The sequence below is a fragment of the Hylobates moloch genome, unplaced genomic scaffold (genome assembly GCF_009828535.3).
Source record: "Hylobates moloch isolate HMO894 unplaced genomic scaffold, HMol_V3 SCAFFOLD_6, whole genome shotgun sequence".
Taxonomy (NCBI): domain Eukaryota; kingdom Metazoa; phylum Chordata; class Mammalia; order Primates; family Hylobatidae; genus Hylobates; species Hylobates moloch.
In genome coordinates, this window is record NW_026652281.1 from 146691465 (window position 1) to 146716868 (window position 25404).

The following is a 25404-nucleotide window of genomic DNA, read 5'->3' on the forward strand; positions in this document are numbered from 1 at the left end:
AACTAAAAAACAGCAAACTAGAGCTGCACATCAAAAATGCCCCAGACCACTGCTACAACAAAATTTAAAAGATCTTTTTAATTAATTATGATTCTAGGAGAGGAGTTTTCTTAAATGAAAGCTAGATTTCAGATCACTTATTGAAATTCAGTCATGTTGTAAGGGTGGGTGGGAATCTTTTCTTAAGACATTTCCGTCAAGGGTGACTTTGTTTACTATTTTGTGTTTTGTTGTTGTTGTTTTTGAGACAGGGTCTCACTCTGTTGCCTAGGCTGGAGTGCAGTGGTGCAATCACAGCTCACTACAACCTTCATCTCCCAGGCTCAAGTGATCCTCCTCCCGCAGCCTCCTGAGTAGCTGGGACGACAGGCGTGTACCACCATGCCTAGCTAATTTTTTTAAAAAAATTTATTAGAGAAGAGGTCTCGCTGCAATCCCCGGGCTGGTCTTGAACTCTTGAGCTCAAGTGATTCTCCTGCTTCGGCCTCCCAAAATGCTGGGATTACAGGTGTGAGCCACTGCACCTGGCCTTTGTTTACTTTCACTGCTGAATAAGAAACCCATTTACAATGCCAAACCATGATAACAAAATCGATCATGTTATGGCAAATATCATTGCCCTGGCCTACAGACTACTCATTGCAAACTATATTTAATAATAAACATTTGCAGAACCACCAAGAATGGAAAAACTATGAATGCCATTTCCCATTCAAAGGTCTAGAGGAAACCAAATGGGAGACCCACACAGTGTAGGAGGGTCTCTGCTGTTGAACTTGGTGGAGTGTATACTTAGCATATCTCGAGGGAGGATGGCTGGAAGTGGGTAGGGAAGGAGGAATCAGAATCATGGGGGAGTCAAAATAGTCACCAGGAAAACAACTGCAGATGTCAAAATAGACGTGTGAGGCAAGGAAAGAAATCGAGAGGTGAGTAGCAGCCTTAGCAGACATGAACCTAAAGCGTAAGTGGGAGAGAAGTGGGAAGTCAGAACTGGGGCTGTGAACAGTGCATACCACCTTTCTTTATGAGGTTGGGTAAATAAAGAATATAGGGCTGGACATCAACTAAAATCTATTTCCTGATATGCATTGTTGGGAAAGCCTGTCTTACTGAGAAAGACTCGATTATTGTACAAAGCCATCAAAAACTATTCTAAGTGGTGTGCTGAATTTCTGTAAGAGTAAAGAAAATTTTCAACGTTAGTGTTTATGCCTACAACATTACTGCAAGGTTTAGTCCTAAAAATTGAAACTAACTGACAAATTAAAAACAGAATGACTATAAGCCAGAGGTTGCAGATTGGGTATCTATGGGTTGAGTCTATCTGTGCTTGCCTTGCACAGTGTTTTTTAAAAAGAACTACTTGCAGTTAGAATGGAACTTCCATACCTTTGGCTTTGTATTTTATACAGACATACCTCATTTTATTGCACTTTGCTTTATTGAGCTTCACAGACATTGCTTTTTTTTTTTTTAATACAAATTGAAGGTTTGTGGCAAACCTCCATCAAGCAAGTGTATCAGAGCCATTTTTCCAACAATATATTCAGGTCTCTATGTTACATTTTGGTAATTCTCACAGTATTTCAAACTTTTTATGATTTCAAACTTTTTATTGTTATCTGTTATGGTGATCAGTGATCTTTAATGTTACTATTGTAATTGTTTCGAGATGCTGCGAACTACACCTATATAAAACAGGAAACTTAATTGATAAATATGCGTCCTCTCTGACCAGCCAACTGGCTGCTCTCCCACCTCTCTTCCTCTCCTTGGGCCTTCCTATTCCCTGAGAAACAACGAAATTGAAATTAAGGCCAATTAATCACCCTACAATTGCCTCTAAGTGTTAAAGTGAAAGGGACAACTGATAATTGAAGGAAAGGAAGAGAAGATAATTGATGAAGGTAGCTATACTACACAACAGATTGTCAATGTATTAATAGCTGAAACAGCCTTTTATTGGAAGAAGATGCCATCCAGGACTTTCATAGCCAGAAAGTAGAAGTCAATGCCTGGCCTCAAAACTTCAATGGACGGGATACTCTTTTGTCAGGGCCTAATGCAGCTGGTAACCCTAAGTTGAAGCCAATGCTCATTTGCCTTTCTGAAAATCCTAAGGCCCTTAAGAATGATGCTAAATTTTCTCTGTCTGAGCCCTAGAAATGGAACAATAAAGCCTAGATGAAAGTACATCTGTTTACCAGTATGATTTACTAAATTTTTTTCCTTCTTTTTTTGAGACAGGGTCTCATTATGTTGCCCAGACTGGTCTTGAATGCCTGGGCTCAAGTGGTTTTTCTGCCTCAGCCTCCAGAGTATCTGGGATTATACACACGCACCACCACATCCAGCAGTTTACTGAATATTTTAAGCCCATTGTTGAGACCTGCTGCAAAAAAAAAAAATTGCTTTCAAGGTATTACTGATCATTGACAATGCACCTAGTCATCCAAGAATTCTGATGGAGATGTACAATGTGATTAATGTTGTTTTCATGCCTGATATCACAACATCATTCTGCAGCCCATGGATCAAGGAATAATTTTGACTTTCAAGTCTTATTATCTAAGAAATACATTTTGTAGGCCAGGTGCAGTGGCTCAAGCTTGTAATCCCAGCACTTCGGGAGGCTGAGGCAGGTGGATTGCGAGGTCAGGAGTTCAAGACCAGCCTGAACAACATGATGAAACCCCATCTCTACTAAAAATACAAAAATTAGCCGGGTGTGCTGACAAGCACCTGTAATCCCAGCTACTCAGGAGGCTGAGGCAGGAGGATCACTTGAACCCAGGAGGCAGAGGTTGCAGTGAGCTGAGATGGTGCCATTACACTCTAGCCTGGGCAACAGAGTGAGACTCCATCTCAGAAAAAAAAAAAAAGAAAGAAATACAATTTGTAGGGCTAAAAATGCCATAGATAGTGATTCCTCTGATGAATCTGGACAAAATCAATTGAAAACCTTCTGAAAAGGATTCACCATTCTATATGCCATTAAGAACATTCATAATTCATGAAAGGAGGTCAAAATATTAACATTAACAGGAGTTTAGAAGAAATTTATTCCAACCCTCATGATGACTTTGAGGGGTTCAAGACTTCAGTGGAGGAAGTAACTGCAAACATGGTGGAAATAGCAAGAGAACTAGAAGTGCAGCCTGAAGATGTGACTGAATTGCTGCAATCTCATGATGAAACTTGAACAAATGAGAGTTGTTTCTTATGGATGAGCAAAGTGGTTTTTTGAGGTGGAATCTACTCCTGGTGAAGATGCTGTGAGCATTGTTGAAATGACAACAAATGATTTAGAATATTACATGAACTTAGTTGATAACGCAGTGGCAGCATTTGAGAGAATTGACTCCAATTTGGAAAGAAGTTTACTCTGGGAAAAATGCTGTCAAATAGTATTGCATACTACAGAGAAATCTTTCATGAAAAGAAGCAAACTTCATTGTTATCCTAAGTAATTGCCTCAGTCACCCCAACCTTCAGCAACAACCACCTTGATTAGTCAGCAGCTGCCAACAACCAGGCCAGACCCTCCAACAGCAGAAAAAGATTATGACTCAGTAAAGGCTTGGATGATCGTTAGCATTTTTTAGCAATAAAGTATTTTTAAATGAAGTATATTGTCTTTCTGCACATAATACTATTGCATACTTAATAGACTACATTATAGTGTAAGCATAACTTTTATTAGCATTGGGAAATCAAAAAATTCATGTGATATGCTGTATTATGATATTTGTTTTATTAGAGTGGTCTGTAACCAAACCTGCAAAATCTTTGAGGTATTCTCGTGTATGTAGTAGTGTGGTGGTTTGAAGTAGGGGGAGTTTCTACTCTAGGAGCTCTCTGAACTCTCTCCCTGATGGGGAGGAGGTTATTTCCAACATTCATTAGTCCTTTCTTTATTGGGTAAAGTTACTAACAACCTGAGAGCACCATGATTTCTCTTTTTTACCCTTTCTCCCCTGACAAGGCTGTTCTGCATACCCAAGATGTCTTGTGAGAGCGGTAATTAGAAAATATATTTTGGCTAGAGATTGCAGCGTTGTTCTCCAATCAGTTTTATCAGTAATAATGCTGACATCTTGATCTCCATCTGTCTTACTCTTGTGTCATTTCTTAATTCACAATGAACAAAGAGGAGAAGGGGGGTGTTTTTATTAATTGGCTGCCTCAAGCTCCAAGAGACTGCCAGCATTTAAACATTGGGAAATTTCATATAAAGATCTAGATTTCTGACATGTTAAAAAATGGATTATTTGGCAGGGCTGGGACATATTTCCACATGGTATCAATTGGGCTGAAGCTGAGTAATGGATGTCACCTTTACATGGGACATGAATTCTCCTGTTTGCCATAGTCTCCACCACTCCATATTACCTTACACCCAGTCATTTAATTTAGCCATCTTGTCTTGGCATTTAAGTTTGCAATTCCTACTTTAATCATATAAATGTCCCTGTTTAGAAAATAGATTTTTTCTACGTTAGTGCAATCCTGATTATTGAATAGAATGGTTAGTGAAACGTTTGAAAACCATTGGTATGGAAGATCTTGTATCTGTTAGTCTCATTGTGAAGCTAGTGTTCTGGCATTCCGGTTCCTGATTCAGAGGAGCTACAGATCTCTGTTGTTTCATCCCACTGCACCCTCAATGCAACATAGAACTACATCAACTATTTTTTTTCTACTTTTAGGTGAGACTGCACCTGTCAGCTCAGGAAAAAAAAAAAAAAAAACTATTTAAAGCCCTATAGTTAAGAAAACTCCCCATATATAGTTTATATTTTGTGTCCAGGCATTGTAGATTGTATCTTTCTGGCCAAAGTAGAGAATTGGAAAAATTATTGAACTAGTTTAAGCAAAACACATGTCAGACGACCCAGGTAATTTCCAGAAAAGCCAATGTTTTCTCTGTATTAGAGTACTTGGAGAATTGCCCCAACCACCTGTATTAGTTAGGTCATGGAGACTGAAACTGTATTTTCACAACTAAAATAACTGTAGTTGAACCAGCCATGGAGTCCCATCTCAAAAACAGAATTTTGCTGCATCACTGTGGATCAAACGACCCTTAACACAATCAGTTGTGGGGATAGTAAAGCATATTAATTTCATTGTCCTAAAGCAATTTAACCACATTACATAGATATGACTAACATTAAACTTTTTCTCCCAGTTTCATTTTATAAGATAGCAAAATGACTAGTCAACCAACCAATTGTCTAACCCAAATGATAACAACAGCTGACTTGACATTTTTATTTAATTGATGGCAAATTTGCAATTCTTTTAGATACTTATATTCTAGGTGCTACAAGCTAAGATTTAGCCTTCTTAATTATTTTTTCCTTTTTTTTTTTATAACCTTGCATTTGCCTCCTTCACACATCCTGCTTAGATGACTTTCAAATAAAGCTAAACTCCCCCATTGGATTGCTGTCTATGGGCTCTTGCCCATGTCTTCTCTGTTTGAAAATAAAGTCTCTCTTCTCGCTTACCTTCTGAAAATCTAATATTGACCTTTTTTGTAAGGTGAGGCATCCCCTAATCATACCTGGAATCCTGGCCACCACAATATCATTCACTTCAGAAAATAAATACAAAGTGAATATGACTCCAGATTTAAATGCAGAAACTTGAATAAGCACCACAAATTGGAGTGTTTGGCTTTATTTCTTGCTGTGAGTCAGAGCCAGGAGGTTCCCATTAAGGTGTATATGAATTATATTACTCCATGCTGAAGTTTGTGTATAACGTAATGTTGTAAGGCAGCCAAGTTCTTCCAGCAATCTCATGGACCAATATTCAAAACATATCAGTATCTCATTAGATCCTTCATTTGTTAAAAAAAAAAAAAAAAAAGCACTTTACATTCTACTCAGCAAGCTATAGTTACATAGATATTTTATTTTAGGGAAAAGTAAAATCCGTTTTAAATAAGCTTATTACTTCCATTGTATTGGTACCTATCACGTTGTCACATTCATCTGGAACGAGTTGCCGTGAAAAGAGGAAATAAATGCACAGAATTATGGATGGAGTGTGCTTTGATATAGTTCAAAGAAATAGGAGGGGCATTTTCAGGGAAAATTTGTTCTACATCCCCATTACTGTCCTAAACCAGCAAAAAATTCCTCAAGCTAAGTCACATGGCAGGACAAAAACTGTTCAAATAAGCTCAAACCATGAGGAAAAAGGGCAACAAGTATTTTCTCTTCAGCTTCAAACTTCTTTCTTTTCTTCTTGCTCCTCTCTTTTAAATGAATCCATAAGAATTTTAGGCAAACATATATTTTAAAAAGTGCTGAATTCCAAAATATTTAATAATGGAAGAAAAGAGTTGACTGCTAACCCCCTCCCACATCTACTCCTTATTCTTCAAAAGCCACTTCAAATGAGAACTTGTGAAGACATCCTCATCAGTAAGTCATCTCTCACCCTAGTGAGTCACCACCTTCAGAGGTGGATGACCTGGTAAGATGAAACATACTGAGATTCAAAAGCTCCCATGGACTGATGGTCCCAGCACTATAGCTGGAAGGTCCCTTTTCTTGCTTTTCTTATGCTGGTGTTCTATGCTAAAAAGAGAGTGATTATTTCATCAACTCCAGAAGCGAGACATGAAGAATTAAGGCTGATAGAACTTGGAACTAAGGAATATAATCCCATGTTTTCTAGGAAGAGGAAAGGAAATAAACACACTGAAAAAGAAATCCAGCACAAAATAAAAAATTAACACGAATGTATTAAACCTTTAAAGAGTGCATATTGAGAGTCCTTGAAGAAGTAAACATGTATTCTCCATGGCCATTGAGAAAAATAAAATAAAATGGCATTGACATATACCAGGAGAAGACAAGTTACATATTAAACAATGCTTCATAATCAGGCAAGCATCTTCTTCCAAATAGGTCTTTAAAATTGAAATAATGATCATTTCTTGCTCTGAGCAAGCCGGTGAATGAACTCTGTAGTGGAACCAGTGCATCATGTTTTCCTCCTCTTCCAACCTATTTCATAAACTCTCACTGCTAACTGGTAACAAATGGGTTGGTCCTTGTGTGTTTTGCTCCCATCAAATGTTGCCATGCATTGTCTGTTTGCACATGCCTTATGTCTTCTACTAGTTGGAGAGCTTTTGAAGGAAATCACTCTGGTCTTGCTCATCTTTGCAAGAGTATGCTATGGAAACATCGTTATTAAAGTTTCAATTTATAAAGCAATATAAGGCAAAAGTCTTATTTGGCCAAATCATCCTTGGAAATTTCTTAGAAAGGGGCAATTTGACAACCATGGGTCATTAAGTCCAGCATGGCCAGTTTTCTCTCAGTGCTGGAACAGGCCAGTGTATCATTAAATCCTTTATTTTTATGAAGCTTTACATTCTACTGGTTTTGGTTGACCACCAGTTGGCTGGTGAGTAGGCTTATATCGTTTGAAAATATAAATATAAACATGAGTGTTACGAGATGTCTCAACCATGAAAGGTACACAAAGTGTGATACTGGATAAGAAAAGAGAACATTGCTGTCTCTCATCTCATGCTTTTTTTTTTCTTTTTTTTTGAGACGGAGTCTCACTCTGTTGCCCAGGCTGGATACAGTGCAGTGGCGTGATCTTGGCTCACTGCAACTTCCGCCTCCTGGGTTCCAGCGATTCTCCTGCCTGTCACCCTAGTAGCTGGGACTACAGGCGCATGCCACCACACCTGGCTAATTTTTGTATTTTTAGTAGAGCTAGGGTTTCACCATGTTGGCCAGGCTCGTCTCAAACTCCTGACCTCAACTGATCCACCTGCCTCAGCCTCCCGAAGTGCTGAGGTTACAGGCATGTTCCTGGCCTCTCATCTCATTCTTACTGCAGTCAGGATCCCATCAGGAAAACAGAAACAGAAATCATGCCAAGTGTTTCAAACAGAGGTGATTTAATATAGGAGATCAGTTATACAGAGACTGGAGGGCTGAAAGAGCAAAAAGAAAAAAAAAACAAACAAAAAATGGTGTTCAGGTACCTCTGGTATTTGTAGTTTAGAAAGCAGCTATGATTCTTAGGGCTGGAAGATTAAAAGAGAATAAATGGTGTTACCAGGACACCATTTCTTGGGGGAAGGGTCTCCACAGAGCAGATTCTCCAACCACGAATGTGTCACTGCACAGCTGGCTCAGCAACCTCTGAGGGGATGTCACGTGATTGCTACTTGGACTGCAGTGGTGAGTGCTAAGAGGGAACGTGGTAGTTCCTAGTGGTACCTCTGAAGGAGCCACTGTGGAACTAATGCTGGAAATGCTAAAATAAGCTGGAGTCCTACTGGAGTGCTACTGATGGCGGGACTTCGACCAGAACTGAAAACAGAAAGAGCATCCCTTCTACCCTCCTATCACCCTCTGATATCCTACCAGTGCCTCCAGTCGGCAGAACCTAACCAGAAGCTAGATAGCAAAAAAGTCTGGGAAATGCAGTCTGCAGATTCCTGCCTCCAGTGTCACAGAGCAGAGTATAAAAGCCTGGGCTTAAGGCTGAGAGACAGAGAGTAGGTACAATTACTCCGAGGCATAAATATGGTAGGAAATTGCAGAATTTCCTACAATTTGTATATTATTTTTCTTTCATTTTTTTGCCATAGTTGAATTTCAGTAAGTTAAATGTATGCATGCTATGAACTCACTTTTTCTTGTAATCCCATAGTTCATTAGCCCAATACCCTGCTTATAGCATGTGATTAATGGAGGTATTGAATGGATAAACGAGTGTCTTTTTGGCTTTTTGGTGCTAAGGGGATTTTTCTCTGATTATTAGTCCTGTTTAACTGCCATTGAGAAATGAGTCTAGAGAAAATATATAGGAACCTAAGGGTAAACTTTGCTGTAATTCACTGACATTGCAAATGTACCTATCCAAACAGTTCAATTGGTTTCTAACCCCAGCTATATCCTGTAACTCTCTACCTTCAGTTTACTCTGGAAAATCTCCACTGCAGCTAGCTACACTTGCATAGCCTAAGAGTGACATCCAGTGGCTTATAACTTAACCACTCATTGTAATACATCTGGAAATCTAACCAGCTCTCCATTATCCTTTCAAATAGAAAGGAGGACAATACATAAAACTCTTAACAGAAGATGATACTTAGACAATAGTTCATTAGATTTACTTTGGGAGATTATTAAAGTAGATTTGCCTATCTAGTTGTTTGAGATCTCATATTCAAGTTCAGTTGTCTTTTTTCCTTTTCTGAGCACATGCCTGTTATAATTCCGGTGATGTCTGCCAATGGCATAGGCTGGTAGATAGAAAAGGAAAGTGGGGATAGATAGGACCAGGACTCAGAGAACTAACTGACTCTAGACCTGGCTCTGAAGACTAGAGGCTCATTACTTTAGGCTCCCAATATTGGAAGCCTAAAAGAATGTGGGAAAGTCAGCTTAGATCCAAGCTTGAACTAATATCTAAATGTTCCCAGTCTGGTAGTAGAGTCTGTCTGTCCAGCATTCCAGGCAGAGACAATCCTTAGCGTTAGGTGGGCTCTTCACTCACGGTCCCACAGGATCAGGCTACTCCAGAAGGATTCCTAGTCAGCAGCTGGGGCAAGGGAGCCTAGGATCAGCGAAATGTCACGGCAGCAATATAGCTGTCTCAAGTTCAGGATGGTGCTGCATTCAATGGCAGGAAGCTGAAGGTGGTTTTTATATGGAGCTCATGAAGTCAATTTCATTCTAGTATAGACACAGTCTCAAAAAATAAAGCAATTTCATGTATGTTTTAAATTCTCCCCTTTCTTTCAATAGAATAGCCCAAGAAACCAATAACTTCATCATAACATCTCACACTTAAATGAACTAGGAATCTCTGTTTAGATGGACCTTAGCCTGAAAAATACTACCAATTCAGAATTCACAGTAGTTTAAATATGTTCTCCTGCTCAAAGGAATTCATCTCAGACAAGCTCCTTCCCCACTTAATAATATTTTCCAGAGCTAACCCAGCAAAAATGTATTTATTTGTAAATATGCAGCAGTGACTTCAAATGAAACCTCATGGCGGCTATAGTTAGAACTATTCAGACATCTCTGTGATTCGGCTAGATTGTACTAAGAGTGAGTCATGAATATAATTAATTTACCTTATGATGTCAATAGATGGTAAGAGATGTGTTGTGCCTTTCTTCCATTTAATCAAATCCCACAGGGAAGTGAGATATATTTTTCTAACTAAGAATTCTGTAAGGAAACAGTTTCCACAAAGTCTACTTGCCCATTACACCAAAGTGATGGACAGGTTTAGTGTCTCCTATGGAAATTTCCATGCATTTTTAGAATATATGGAAACTGCAAGGCAGAGCTATGAAAATTCAGAGATGCTTACAACATCAAAATGTTCTTTTCCTCAGTGAGAATGTGCTGTCATATGACAATGAGCAGGAGGAAGATAGTGAACTTAGCTTTTATCAAGGCACTTACTTCTGTGGAAAATAGGAACTCTCAGGAATCAGGTGTAAATAAGTTCAAAGTACGGACTCAAATGATGTTTTAATTATCAGTAAAGAGGGAAATGTCTGAAACTTAAATAGAAACTAGGTGATATACATATTTCACCTTTTCCAATTAATCAATCTAACGACAGCTGGTTGGCCAAGAGAGTATAAGGTAGACATTTCAACTAAAACAGATACATCTTTGTTAGTATTGTGTCTAGTGTTTTTTCCCCACAAATGCTTTTGCTAGGACATCATATTTTAATAGAAAACAGATTATGTGTCTCAAATCTAATCAACAAATGCAAGAATTTTCACTTACCACCTCTAGTTTACTGTCCATGGGCAGCCTGCCTTTGTGCTTTGTTTACTTAACCTTGTGCATTTCCTACCAAAAAGGGGAGCAGAAGAGATGAAATAAATCTGGGAAATGCTCCAGAACTCAAAATGCCTGAGTGGCTTATTCTGTGTGATGGCAGACTTGGTGATAACAGAAGATACTATTTTCGGGACACCCCTCAACATCTCCACTGATGGTTCACATCTGACTGCAACTCACTTTACTGCACTCACTGCTCACTGGCAGTGCCCCCTTCAGGTGGGAAGACTTGTCCTCATGACTGCCTTGTCTCATGAGCCGGGAAGATTTTCAGGGGGAAGACTCACAAGAATCTATAAAGAGGTCAAAGCTATATTGCAGAAATTGACTTTAACTCAGTGATAAGACTTTTGAATTAATTTCTGTCTTTGTGGAGGGTGAGAAAGGTCATTAGTTAAATAGGCAATGGAGAGTTAAAATACAGAAAAAATATATTTGACTAAGTTGTAGGGTGGATGTAAAAATGAAAGGAGGCCTGTAACTGAATTTCTCTTAAACACCTGATTTAGACATTCTATATCAGTTTGCCTAAGGGACAAAGAACAAAATACAGTATCAAATATTTATTAAAGATCCAGTAAAGCATAGATTGTTATTGAGGTATAAATAGAAAGAATATTTTCTAGGAAAGCAGAATACAATTCTACCTACAAGCTCAAATTCTGTCTTCTCTGAAAATTATCACGGAGTCAGGGCCTCATAAAAATGGTCCCTTTGTATATCCAGGTGAGGACTCTCATGTGGTTCCCAAGAAAGAGAAGTGTTCATATTAAATATTATTTCTTACTCTCGGTAACATAACCCCTTTTCACTCCATGCCTAAGGCACCCAGATATGAATTTCTGCTTGCATTTACAGCAAATCAAGATAAAAATACTTCACTATTCAGATATTTTAGCTGTTTGTACCCAGTTAAGGCACCCATCTAAATGAGGCACTTAATATAGATATGTGTGACCTTGAACAAATGACATCTATGTTGAGTTTCAACATTGCTCAAAAAGTGAATATGTTATAGTGGAAGGGAAAAACGTAGTAAGATTAGTAAAAGCAAGATGAGTAAAGTTTAAAATTTTAGGAAAAAAGTATAAGTCGATGACATCTTTGAATAAACAAAATAAGACAGAGAAGATGTGTTCATGTTCTTGTGACCACAAGAAAAAGCATAACCAACAGCACTATTAGGATTCAACCAACAAGACCTGAGGAGGTCCCAGTGAGAGAGAACTTTGGTCCCTACTCCCAATCCCCTGGGCAAAAGGACTTCCTAGGCATGCTAATTGCACCATTATAAGACAAGTCAAATACAAACGAAATAAACAGTAATTTGGGTCATAGCAACATCTGGACTAGCGAACTCCTTCTTAGAGACAAATCAGGGGAGGAGTATTGGAGAGTCCGGGAAACAAAGAATGAGATCATGGTATAAAAGATAAATTGGGTTTGAGGGCTCAGGCATTTCTCAAGTCCTGAAGGCATACCTGTTATATCATGCTCTGAATTTGGTCATGGTCAAGGTAAATAAAATGCAATAGGCCTCCTCTTACCTGAATGATAACACTTTGCAACGCGCATGTCTTTTGACCCAGAGAATGCATTTTTAGGGCTCTATCTTACAGAAATATTTGCACATGGACACAAAGCCATAAACAAGGATTTCCAGTGCAACATTATTTATAATAATCAAATTGAAGTAACTTAAGTATTCAAGAACAAGGGAATATTAAATAAAGTATGGTATGTTTATATTAGGAGCAAAGTGGAACGAAGCCTCCAGAATTCTCCTGCTTGGGTTCATACCTCAGTTCTACTGCATACTAGCTGTGTGACCTTGGTCAAATTGCTTAGCTTCTCAGTGATTCCGTTTCCCTCAAATGTAAAAAGAAGATGATAAGATTTTCTTCTTTGTGGAGTTTTGCTGTGAAAATTAAATGAGGTATCCCTCTTGAAGAGCCAGAACACTGCCTGACATAACAGGTACACAATTCATGTTAGCATGGTTGCTATTTTGAATCTACTATCATGTAGCATTTAAAAAGACTAGGGGTGCTCACTTTGGCAGCACATATATTAAAACTGAAACAATACAAAGAAGACTAGCATGGTCCCTGCACAAGGATGATGTGCAAATTCATGAAGCGTTCTGTATTTTTACAAGGGAAGTGAAGGACCTCTTCAAGGAAAACTACAAACCACTGCTCAAGGAAATCAGAGAGGACACAAACAAATGGAAAAATATTCCATGCACGTGGATAGAAAGAATCAATATCATGAAAATGGCCATACTGCCCAAAGTAATTTAGAGATTCAATGCTATCCCCATCAAGCTACCATTGACTTTCTTCACAGAATTGGAAGAAACTATTTTAAATTTCATATGGAACCAAAAAAAGAGCCTGCATAGCCAAGGGAAATTGTTCCCAGATAAAGGCCACATGAAGTGGTATAAAAAGGGACCAAAATTTCCTAATAAATGAGAGGGGGTGGAAAAGTGATTGGGGTTTTATTTTACAAAATGAAATTACTTCTGTTTTTATTTTATAATTTACAAAATTTAAGTTATAATTACCTTCTAAATTATTAGGACAAAACAGAATCAGCTTTTAATTGTATTTAGAGAAACAAAATTTGTCTAATAAATTGAATGGAAGTGAATACAACAGCCTTCATTTCAAGACAGTTTATCTGAGTGTTTTGTAAAAATAGGGCATTTGACAATTTTTTCCCAAGGGCATCTCTTAATTGTTTGATAGCCAAATCATTCCCTTTTGAAACATTATAATTACTGTGTGTTTTGTTTTGTTTTGTTTTGTTTTGTTTTGTTTTGTTTTGTTTTGTTTTGTTTGTTAGCTGGCCTACCCTCTGATCAATAGATCTGAGTAGGAATCAAGCATTTCTCTAAACATCATTTTCATTGATGTCATTAACTTTTGCTGCAGTAAGTAGAATTCTAAGACAGCTCCCAAGATTCCTGCCCCCGGTGTACACCAACTGTATAATTTCCTCCTCATGAGTGAGAGTGGGGACTGTACATATGACGGGATAGTCACACCTGTAATGTTATTCTTTTTGTAAGTCTCTGTTGTAGCCAACTGGTGTGAGCTCCTCTTGTTGGCCTTGGAGAAGCAATCTGCCATGTGTGAACTGCTGATACAGTTTGGATATTTGTCCTCTCCAAATCTCACGCTGAAATTTGATCTCCAGTGTTGAAGGTTGGACCTAATGGGAGGTGTTTTTGTCATGGGGACAGATGCCCCATGAATTGCTTGGTGCCATTCTCCCAGTAATGAGTTCTGACTCTATTCATTACCCCAAGCTCTGATTGTTAAAAAGAGTCTGCCACCTCTTCCTCCGTCTCTCTTGCTCCCTCTCTCACCATGTGACATGCCTGCTCCCCTTCACCTTGCAGCATGAGTAAGGCTTCCTGAGGCCTCACCAGAACCCAAGCAGATGCTGGTTCCATACAAGTACAGCCTGCAAAACTGTGAGCCAAATAAATCTCTTTTCTTTATAAATTACCCAGTCTCAGATATTCGTTTATAGCAATGCAAAAATGGACTAAGACAACTGCCCATGGAGATGGTCATGTGCAAAGACAAGACGGTGGCCTCTAGGAGCTGAAAACGATCCCTGTTGACAACCAGCAAGGAAATGGGGACTTGAGCCCTATAATCACAAGGAACTGAATCCTGCCAACAACTAGCATGTTTGAAAGACAACCGCAAATCTCAAATGAGATCAGAGTCCCAGCTAACACTGTAATTTCAGACTCATGAGATTCATGAAACCCTGAGCAGAGGAACCAGCTAATCCACACCAGGGCTCCTGCCCCATGGAAATTGTGAGATAGTAAATGTGTGTTGTTTTAAGCCACTAAGTTTGTGGTGATGTCTTATGCAGCAATAGAAAGCTAATATGCTGGCATTTTTTAACTATTTATATTATTTGGTTAAATGTTTAGAGAAGCTCTCTATTATAAAATATTGGCAGAGTTGTTGGCAAGCTAATTAGCATAGAATGTGTTTCTGAGTGAGAACAAATTTCATAAATGGTCAGCTTATTAACAAATATTTTATTGGGTATTTTAATTCTCTATGATTTTTGCTTCCTTAAGTAGCCCTGTAACTATAAGTCAAGGGACATGAAAACAAAGACTCTTTCCCCAACTTTTTTTTTTTTTTTTTTGGAGACAGAGTCTCGCTCTGTCGCCCAGGCTGAAGTGCAGTGGCACCATCTTGGCTCACTGCAAGCTCTGCCTCCCGAGTTCACACCATTCTCCTGCCTCAGCCTCCCGAGTAGCTGGAACTACAGGCACCCGCCACCATGCCTGGCTAATTTTTTGTATTTTTAGTAGAGATGGGGTTTCACCATGGTCTCGATCTCCTGACCTCGTGATCTGTCCACCTCAGTCTCCCAAAGTGCTGGGATTACAGGAGTGAGCCACTGCGCCCAGCCTCTTTCCCCACCTTTAAGATAGAATCCCTACCCTTAAAATTTTTCAATTTACACTTTCAACAATGACAAAATAGTGTGTTTAAGATAATCTCTCTGCCTACTCTTTCTTCTTTCCCCCTGACTTTCACAAGTTTTTATCCCAAGGGAACCCTTTAATAAACATCCTGTACAACACACTGTCTCAGAGTCCTCAGAGCTGGCATCCCAGGAAACCCAAACTGCAAACCCAGACTTCTACAATGAATTCATTGCAATTTATTCTAAAAGATCTGTACACACACACACACACACACACACACTTCCCATCCTATTGCTCTTCGCTACTTCCTTCATCTCTGTGCTATAATCTGGGATCATTTTTCTTCCCCTTGAGTAATTTATTATGTCTTTTACAGTGAGTCTGTTGCTCAAAAATTCTTTTAGTATTTATTTGTATAAAAAGTCTTAATTTTGTCTTCATATAAAATTTTGTTTGACATTCTATTATAAATTGACTGTTATTCTCTTTCCATTTTTTCCAGACATCGTTCCATTGTCTTCTGACTTCTATCGTTTATGTTTAGAAGTCAGTATTGTTTTTGGCTTCTTTGTGAGTAATTTGTCTTTTTTCTTTGTCTATTTTCGTTTTTTTATTTTGAAATAGTTTAAAAGAATAAAAAATTTGTACACAAACACAACAAACTACATCATATACATATGTCCTAGTTTTATAAACTAATACTAATTTATTGTAAATTTAAGTCAATGGTCTTAAAATCTCTCACCCTTTCTCTTTTCTCTTTTTATATTTTTCTTAGATTAAATATTTTTATTATTAAATTTTCTTTCTCTATTGTCTCATTAGTCATACATTCTTACCTTATAGTGGTTTTCCTGGAAATCACAATATTCATTCTTTATGTATCCAAGTCTAATATAAATGAGTATCTTGGCCACTTCCCAAGAAACTCAAAGATGTGCAAGCATTTTAACTCTATTGACCTTCCTCCTGCCTTTTAACTTTCATGTTACTGTTCAGATATATATTCCATTAGAGAAATTTGTCCATTTTCCTATTGAGTTGCCTCTTTTCCTTATTGATTTGTAGCAACATTTTTCATCTTTAATATAATGGATGTTAGTTCTTTACCAGTTTTATGTATTGCAAATATTTTCTCCCAACCTATGCTTTTCTTGTTTTAATGGCTTAAGGTATAATTGACATATAATAAATTACATATATTTATGTGCACAACTATGTATACATACTTAATGTGCACAATTTGATGAGTTTTGACATATCTATACACTCATGAAACCATCACCACAATCAAGATACTGAACACATGCATTATCCCCTTAAGAGTTTCTTCATGTTCCTGTGTAATCCGTCTCCCCTCACCCTGCCTCCTCTCCATCCCCATTCACAGGCATCCACTGGTATGCTTTCTGTTGCCATAGATTGTATTGCATTTTCTAGAATCTTATATGAAAGGAATAATACAGTATGGACTCATTTTTACCTAACTTTTTCACTCAGCATAACTATTTTGAGGTTTATCCATGCATGCTGTTGCCTCATCCCTGCTTATCGTATTGCAGAGTAGGAACTCATTGCATGAACATGATAAAAATTGTTTCTTCATTCACATGTTGATGGACATTTGGGTTGCTAACACTTGGTATCAGTACTCTTTTTAACTTTAGTGGGTGTGAAGTGATATCTCACTGTAGTTGACATTTCCCTGATGACTAATGTTACTGAGCACGTTTTTGTGTACTTACTAGCCAAAGTGTTTACACCTTTTGCCCATTTTTTAATTGAGTTGTTAGCCTTCTTTCTGAACTGTAAGAGTTCTTTGAATATTCTTGATATAAGTCCTTTGCCATATAGATACATAGATAATATTTTTCCCAGTCTGTAACTTGTCTTTCAAAGGGTCTCTTTTCTTTTCTTTTTTCTTTGCTTTTCTTTTCTTTTTTTCTGTACATCTCAGCAGCAGCAAATCACGCTCTGCGAGTTATTGAGTAAATCCCAGAATCCAAGCTCAACTGTTTATGCTATTATTTGAAAAAGAATAATTACTGTTCTGTGTTTCCACCAGTGAAGTATTTACATAGTATCTCCCTGATGTCAAATAAAATACTGTTTAGCACAAAGGGCTTTTATTTCATTGTCATAAAGTTTTTGGCTTTATAATACAAGCATCTCAAAAGTAGTGACATTGTTAAGCTGGAAGCCCGTGACTGATTTAAAGTTCAGAAGTTATCAGCTGTAATTAATAAATTGAGCTCATTCTCCAAAAAACATTTTCAGAGACTATCAAAAAACAAAGACACTCTTAACTTGCAATATTTAATTTGAGGCTGCTACTGAGGCTTTTAGCTAAATTAGGCCTGTGTGAAAGCAATTCACTTCATTACCAGGGTCCTTCAAATTTTCCTCCACAATATCACTGACTTCATACTTGATTCACATAATTGTCCTTTAAAATTTAGGGCATGCCCAAAAAGTCCTTCCAAAAGCCAGCTAAAAGAATTTGCTCTCTGGCGTCAATTGCAATAATACACCTGTAGGGAGGGAATCAGAGGAGAGACAGACTAAGATGAGAGGGAAGAACATTGTCCTCCAGAAGCTGAGTTCTATAAGGCAGAACAAGATGACCTGGGAGGACTGTCAAAAACTCTCACAGTAGAAGAATCCACTTCAATGAAAGATACGAATCCATTGGGCAGGACAATAATTGGAAATGTAATATTAATATTAACTAGTGTGCTTTCTTCCCCATTCAGTCTTCCTTGGCTGGTACTCACTGCTCACAGTTTAGGCATCTAAATGCAAAAATGCAAATAATGACAAAAGAATTAATCTCTTGGATTCTAAACTTTAAAAACCAAGGACTAGACCTAAAGAATAAAATTAGTTTCTCCCTCCCAACTTTCACCTCCCCGCCCATTGCTGCACTCTGACAAGATCATTCTTGGAGCTGATATTCTCAATTAAAGAAGAGTGAAGATCCGTGATGACCGAATGCAGTCAATGATTTCAGATAGGATCCTAGATGAGAAAGAAAACATTCTAAGAAGGGCATTGCTAGGACAAGTGAAAATTGTTGTATATGTATGTATATTAGTAATAGCATTGCATCAATACTAAATCCCCAAATTCGATAAGGTAGAAAAATGCTTTATTCTACAGAGACAAATGATGAAGTATTTCAGGGTGAAATGTCATGATGTAGGTAACTAACTCCATTGATACAGGGAAAAAAGAGAGAGAGAGGAGAGAGAGAAACAAAGCAAATGAGACAAAAAACGTAACCATTGCCATATCTATATAAAAGGTATACAAATGTTCATTATATTAGTCTTACAACTTTTGTGAAGGTTGTAAGACTTTTTGAGGTTTTTCAAAACTAAACACACTTTTTATATGGGAGACGAGAATCAGAAAGAAAAACTAAATAGTGACATGCTAGTTGGGGACTCTCAGCAAAGGAGCTAGTGTTTGAGCTAGTGTTTGTCGCAAAAGGAAAAGTACATGCCAGAGTATGTTTGGGAAAATCACGGTAGAGGGAATTTGTACCCCACTTCTCACCTGGATTCATGGGAGGCAGCAACCTTGCACAGAGGAATAAGGGAAAGAGGGCTGCATGGGATGTTGAGGGCCAAGAGGGCTGAGGGCAGCCAACCACATCACCCAAGGCTTTGCATCATTTCCCATACTGCAGAGGAATTTGTGAATGGCTGACAGTGGGCTTCTCTCCCTGATGCCATGATGCTACCTGCCATTCCAGGAAGAAGGGTGGAGAGAAAGAAATGCTCAAACTACTGAGTTTAACCTGGAAAGACTGATCTTACCCACAACTGACTAATTTGATTCCACTCCACTAAATTTATTCCACAGAATGGGGGCTCTGGATTGATATGAAGTTCAGTGCTTAAGAAAAAAAAATGGAGTGTTACATTTTTTATATACCCATGTTTCTGTGGCATGAGAGTCTATACTCACAGCAATATTTTCTAACAAACACATATTGTTTGGAGAGTAGTAATTTATTCTCTACTTTGAACACTGGTAATTTAATCTGTATTCTCTTCCCAGGGATCCCCTGTGATCAGTATTAATGGACTGGGGCGAGAAGAGAGAAGGTGACTTCACATTTATGAATATCAAATAATGAGGGCTGAGCTTTTTGCCTTCCAGCAGTCAAGCTCTTCTTCTGGGAAGTGCCTGTCGGGGTAACAAACATTTTTAAGTTGACCAATACATTTTAAAAGTAGTATGTAGAAAGGCTTTCTAAAATCAAAATCCAATTTTAGTGATTACATAGTTGTTTCCTTAAGCTCAGGCAAGGCACTTTGTATACTCATAGAGTTTTGGAAGAATTTTACAGTTATAATTGTCAGCTTAAATTGTGTTTGAATGTCAGTCCTCTTTTAAAGAAAGAAAAGACGAGAAATATTCCTTCTACTTTGTGTCATTAAGCTGGATTTTTATTTGGCAGCACTCAAGGTGGGGATTTTTGCAACATTAAGATAACAATCTCTTCTCTGTAGATTTTTAGTACCCCAGGGATTCAAAGATCAAGTTGCTTAGAGATCCCATGGAATTTGCAGAAAAAGCAAACTCTAATCTTGACATCTGTAATTAATGTTTTTATCTTACTCCTAAAGTTTAGTTTGCTGGCAGCTTAGCTGCTCTTTGGAGCGGAATAAGGCTCTTTCTACACCACATCCCACATGACTTTCTATCCTGAGAGTGGGGTGGGGAGCTCTGGGGCTCTCTATGGGCTCTTTTCTCTTGGGCTCAGTGTCAAGCTCTTCTTCTATTTATGTAGTGGTTGCATATATCCTAGGTTTCCTTCCAATCAATCGTGCTGCAGGTTTCCTAAGCTAGGCTAATGCCTGCCTTCTTTCCAGTGCATTTTATATTGGGCTCACCGACCAATTCATATGCATGCATAGAGCACAGGATCAATTGTAGGTTGTGAAAATATCTGTATAACATATTACTCAGTGAAATGTGAAAAATCCATAAAATTCTGGTACAATTTAAATATATATCTTTTTCTCAGTAACGAAGACCACTGGCCACTCAGGCAAAAACAAATTAACCTGAGCTGTATCTGCACATAAACACACACACATACATGCACATGCACAAATATGAATTTGTGACTGAGGCATGTGCCAGTTCTAATCGCTCCCACATTTTTTTACATATTTATATTGTGACTCTTTGGACTAAGGCGCACAAGTGCTTGGCTGACATACCAGTGAAAATGAAGAGAGGTAATCTATCATCCCTCCCACCCTTAAAAGACAACATAGTCACCTAAGTAGCCAAAGTTGTCACAGAGAATATCATGATCATCTTTTGTGCATTCCACAAACATTTATGGAACTTCTAGTCTGGGGCCTGACATCTTCACTCACAATGCTACAGCAAGCAAGACAAAGTGGGTCCTGCTACCTCTCAAGTGCTAGAGGGGAGAGAGACAATGAACAAAGAACAGAATTGATAAAACACCGGATGGTGGTAAAAGCCAAGAAGAAACTAAAATGGAGTGATGTCATAAAGCGACCGTGGGACTGCATCAGATTGAGGGATCAGGAAATGTGCCACTGAAGGTTACTTATGAGCTGAGACCTGAATCACGAGTGTGTAGGATGTAGCTCTATGGTCTAATCTTTCAGTTCATTTTATGATGTGGCTCCTTCATACACATTTAAATGAAGTGAATTAGAATACACACCTGGTGGATAGGGTTCTGTATTATACTGTCAGCTACCTCCCACTTCCTTTTTAAGCTTCATTCTAAAATGACATTTTAGAAACGTAAGTGGCAAAGCTAGACCCGTTAGCTATAAGTGATATAGAAATCCCAAAAAGATGTTCCAGCAGGGATTGAGCTGGCCTTTTAGACAAAAATAATGAGGTCATTGCTTTGTCGACTGCCATCGACTTGCATATCTCAGCCTCTATCAGTGACCAAAATCATCCAACAAAATGACTCCTTAAGTGCTTATGATGAAGAACAGCTACCAGAACACCCAGGCAAGCATTCTTACACTCATATCTTCTGTGAATCCATCAGCCAGCAGTTCCCATGCTCAGGGTAAGGAGCAGACATATTTCTTGTCAGTAAGTTTATCTATTGAGATGCTGTAGAATGTTCTTATCTATCATCTTGTACATCATATACCATAACTCTTATGGCTTATGACTTGTAGACAACACAAATAGCCACCTGAAGGTGTCCTCATGCAAAATTCTGCTGTTGAGAAAATAACCACTAGTCTTATAACCCTGTGGCAATCCTTTATTCTCCCTAAATAGTAATGCATGTCAAAAAAAAGTTAAACAGATGAACTCTAAATTTGAATTTTAGTCTTCTAGATTTCCTAAAAATGATTCAAACAATATTTCCTTGCAAGGGAAGATATAAAACATTTGCTTGAATTCAAGAAATAATAATATCTGAACATTTTGAGCCTGTATCCATTGGGAATATGCATGGCTGCAACTAATGAAAAAGTAAACAGTGGCTTCAACAAATAAGGCTTTCTTTTTCTCTCATAACAAGAAGCCTGGAGGTAGACTTCAGCTGGCTTTTGCTCAGCAGCATCACAATGTTAGGGTCAGCATATCCCTTGATCTTTCCCTTATCTTGTCACCTCAAGTTCACAAACTGGCTGCCACAACTGCAAAAATCATATCCTCATGACTGACTGAAGAGCTAGAAGATTAGTAGAGGCAGGAGGAGTGCCATCCAGGTTTATCTTTCTATTTCGGGAAAAAAAGTATTTTATAGAAGCTCCTGCAGCAGCCAATTCCCTTGGTTTCATGTGTCACATGACTAACTCTAGGTCCAAAGTGCCGATGACTTTGCTTCTCCAGCCTGAATTATGGAAATCCCAGTCTTTTCTATGGTTTTTGGGTCAGCCAAGCAACCATGTCTACCACAATAAGTTCTGTATTATATCTTCATATCCCTACACCTCTCCTTAATTACAACTCCCAGGATAGTTATCTACGGTTTGACTAAAATATGGACATAGAGCCAACATTAAACTATTGAGTAACTGAGATTTTTGAAGGCACTGGCTTATAGGAAATGTTAGCAGGAAAAACCAGTACCAATTGAGTCAAACAGGAAAGACTGCCTCAATGTTTGCCAAAATACATTAAGGCTAGCAGTTGGCTGATTTTAAAAAAATATATTTTCTAATTGTAAAAGGAACATAAGCTTATTTAACAAGAATTTTTGATTGTAGGGATCATAAAAAGAAAGTGAAAGTCATCTAAAAGTAACTCTCTACATATTTGGTATAGTCCCTTCAAAACATTTTTTGTAAGTGTTCTACATATTTTCTTCCTTTCTCCACTCTGTTCTTTCTGTAACTATGCTAAGTTCTTCTGAAATCTGCTTTCATCTATCGAATATATCCTCGTTCCCTCTGCATATGGTTGCTGTGTTATATCCCATTATGAAGTACCATTGTTAAGAACACAGATCGCCCCAGACCGTCTGGGTGTCACCCCCAACATGACCACTTATCGGCTGCATAACTTCTTTGTGGTTCAATTTTGTCATATTTAAGATGAGATAATAATACTATCTATGTACAGGATTGTTGTGAAAATTAAGCTAGTTAATCCCTGTAAGGCACTTAGTAGAGTGACAGGCAAATAATAGTGCTCTATAAATGTCAGCCAGTTTTATTGTATGGAAATATGTCAACTAATTTTATTAATCCTGAATTGGTAGATATTCAAATTATCTTAAAATATTTGATTTAATAAATGGCCCATCCATTAATATCCTTGAAAATACATCTTGTCAAATAAAGTCCTAAGGATACATTCCCTCAAATATACTTGCTGGGCCAAAGGATATCCACACTTTAAATTTTGACACTTATTTTCAAGCTGCTCTTTAGAAAGCTTGTTCAAAGCAATGTAGGAAGTGACCGTTTTTGGGTAAAGGAAGGTCTGCTTTCCCATTCTAGACATTAATTTTTGCCAAACCAGCAGTGAGAATTCTCATTACTCTTTTAATTCACGTTTCTTTAATATGTAAAAAGGTTTAACATTTTCTAAGTGTTTTTTAATCATTCATATATATATTGAGATGGAGTGTGATTCTTGTTGCCCAGGCTGGAGTGCAATGGCGCGGTCTCAGCTCACTGCAACCTCCGCCTCCTGGGGTCAAGTGATTCTCCTGCCTCAGCCTCCTGAGTAGGTGGGATTACAGGCATGCACCACCATGCCTGGCTATTTTTTTTGTATTTTTAGTAGAGACGGGGTTTCACCATGTTGGCCAGGCTGGTCTCGAACTCCTGACCTCAGGTGATCCACCCGCCTCAACTTCCCAAAGCGCTGGGATTACACGCGTGAGCCACTGCACTCAGCCAATCAGTCATATTTTTAATGAATCATTTGATTGTGTCCTTAGAGGCTTAATGGACTTTTTGTTGTAGGGGTCAGGTGACCTATATGCCCTTTAAATTAAAGAGTCCAACAGCAAAAGGGAGTCTGACAATATTTCAAACATTTCTTTTTGCACTCTCAATGACTGCTACCAAATTTTTCTCAGTTTGAAAGAAATAGCTGGTTAAGAGGAATTTTCAGCCTTTGTGCAATATGCATCTGTTTAGAAAAATCTATGAAAAGGAAACAGTAAAAAGATGTGGGGAAAAAAACAGAAGAAAGCTATTTTAAATGAGAATGAGTTACTGAGTTATCTATTTGATTATTTTTAATTTTGATTATATTCGACTTATTATTTTGACATGCCCTGAGTTGGCAAGGAGAAAAAACGAGACTACTGTTTTGCTAAGTATTCCTGGTACGCATCTTTGTGGGGGTATGAATCACATAAGGCAACTTTTCAACTTTCCTAGGACCACTTGCCTCAGCATCACTCGAAGAGCTTAAATATCCAATTCTGGAGTTTAATCCTCCAGACACTAAAGATGAGAGTCTTTAAAGATATATACCAGATAGCTTCATCTTGTAAAGGCCCTTTCTAGGAGATTCTTACATGCACCAATTTTGAAAAAAAAAACTTTGGAAAATACCCATTTAGCAACTTCAGTTCATTCAATTGTTCATCCATTTGTTCAAAGAGTAATTAAAATAATTACTGAGCACCTACAATGTGCCAGCCACTGTTCTGAAGATGGAACAGTGAATTAGGCCCATGGTCTAATAGGGCTTACATTATAATGGAGGAAGTCAAACAACAACAGCAAAAAACATGCATTGTTATGCAAGGTGGTAAGTGTCATTACAAAGAGTAAAGCAAAGGAAAAGGAAAGACAGTGATGTGGGGTGGGTACTTCTGTAGGTTTATTAATAATCTATAACTTTCATTTGTCTCTTTTTTTGAACAATAAAGTTACTTTAACATCAATCTTAGAGGCATTCCAACTTCTCAGTTCACCTGAGTTTGGGGCTTCCTCTCTCATCCTCAACATATTCTTGCTTCCTTCCACCCTCACCTATTCCTGGGGACCTCTGGCCCTATGGGGTATTAGCAAGCGATAGACTCAGTGGCCAAAGGGCTAGCCTTCTCCATCAACAAGACCATGAACAAACTAATGTGTGGTAAATAAAGAGCCTAGACAGCAATCAAGCAGTGATAAAATATGAACCAAGGCAATATTTACAGCCTACCTATGCCCAATAAATTATCAACTGAAATCTTCAAGAAGCACACAGGCCAAGACGTGGTGGAAGCATCCAGCACATCGGACAGCGCCAGTAGCATGGTAAGGTACAGCTGCGGAGGTCGTGCTGGCAGCTGCCAACTAACTTCCTGAGCATTATATTGCTCAATGCTTGGGTTAAATGAAGGTCAAGGGGTGGGAGGTGGAAGAATGAACCCAGAGCTTCAAAAGACCCTGAACCAAATCTGGTCAAACCAAGCACTGGTCAAGGAGCTTTTAGACCCTAAACCTAAAATGCAGCCAGAAACCCATACCAACAGTTACTCCTCTTTCAGAAGTAGCTGCAACAGCAACAGCAATGGAAATAAATATCTGGCAAACAGATTATATGGCAGTTAGAGTTGACTATGCAGTTTTAGGTATA

At 38.2% G+C, this 25404-nt stretch overlaps 1 long non-coding RNA gene and 1 other non-coding gene across 2 annotated transcripts in view; one reads left to right on the plus strand and one right to left on the minus strand.

Annotated features, from left to right (window-relative positions):
- Positions 1 to 25404, minus strand: part of LOC131383757 (uncharacterized) — a 100816-nt gene that overhangs the window by 59719 nt on the left and 15693 nt on the right. The window lies entirely within an intron of this gene.
- Positions 12915 to 13021, plus strand: LOC116471993 (U6 spliceosomal RNA). The gene has a single exon (XR_004248921.1). It is a non-coding gene; the product is annotated as a U6 spliceosomal RNA (small nuclear RNA).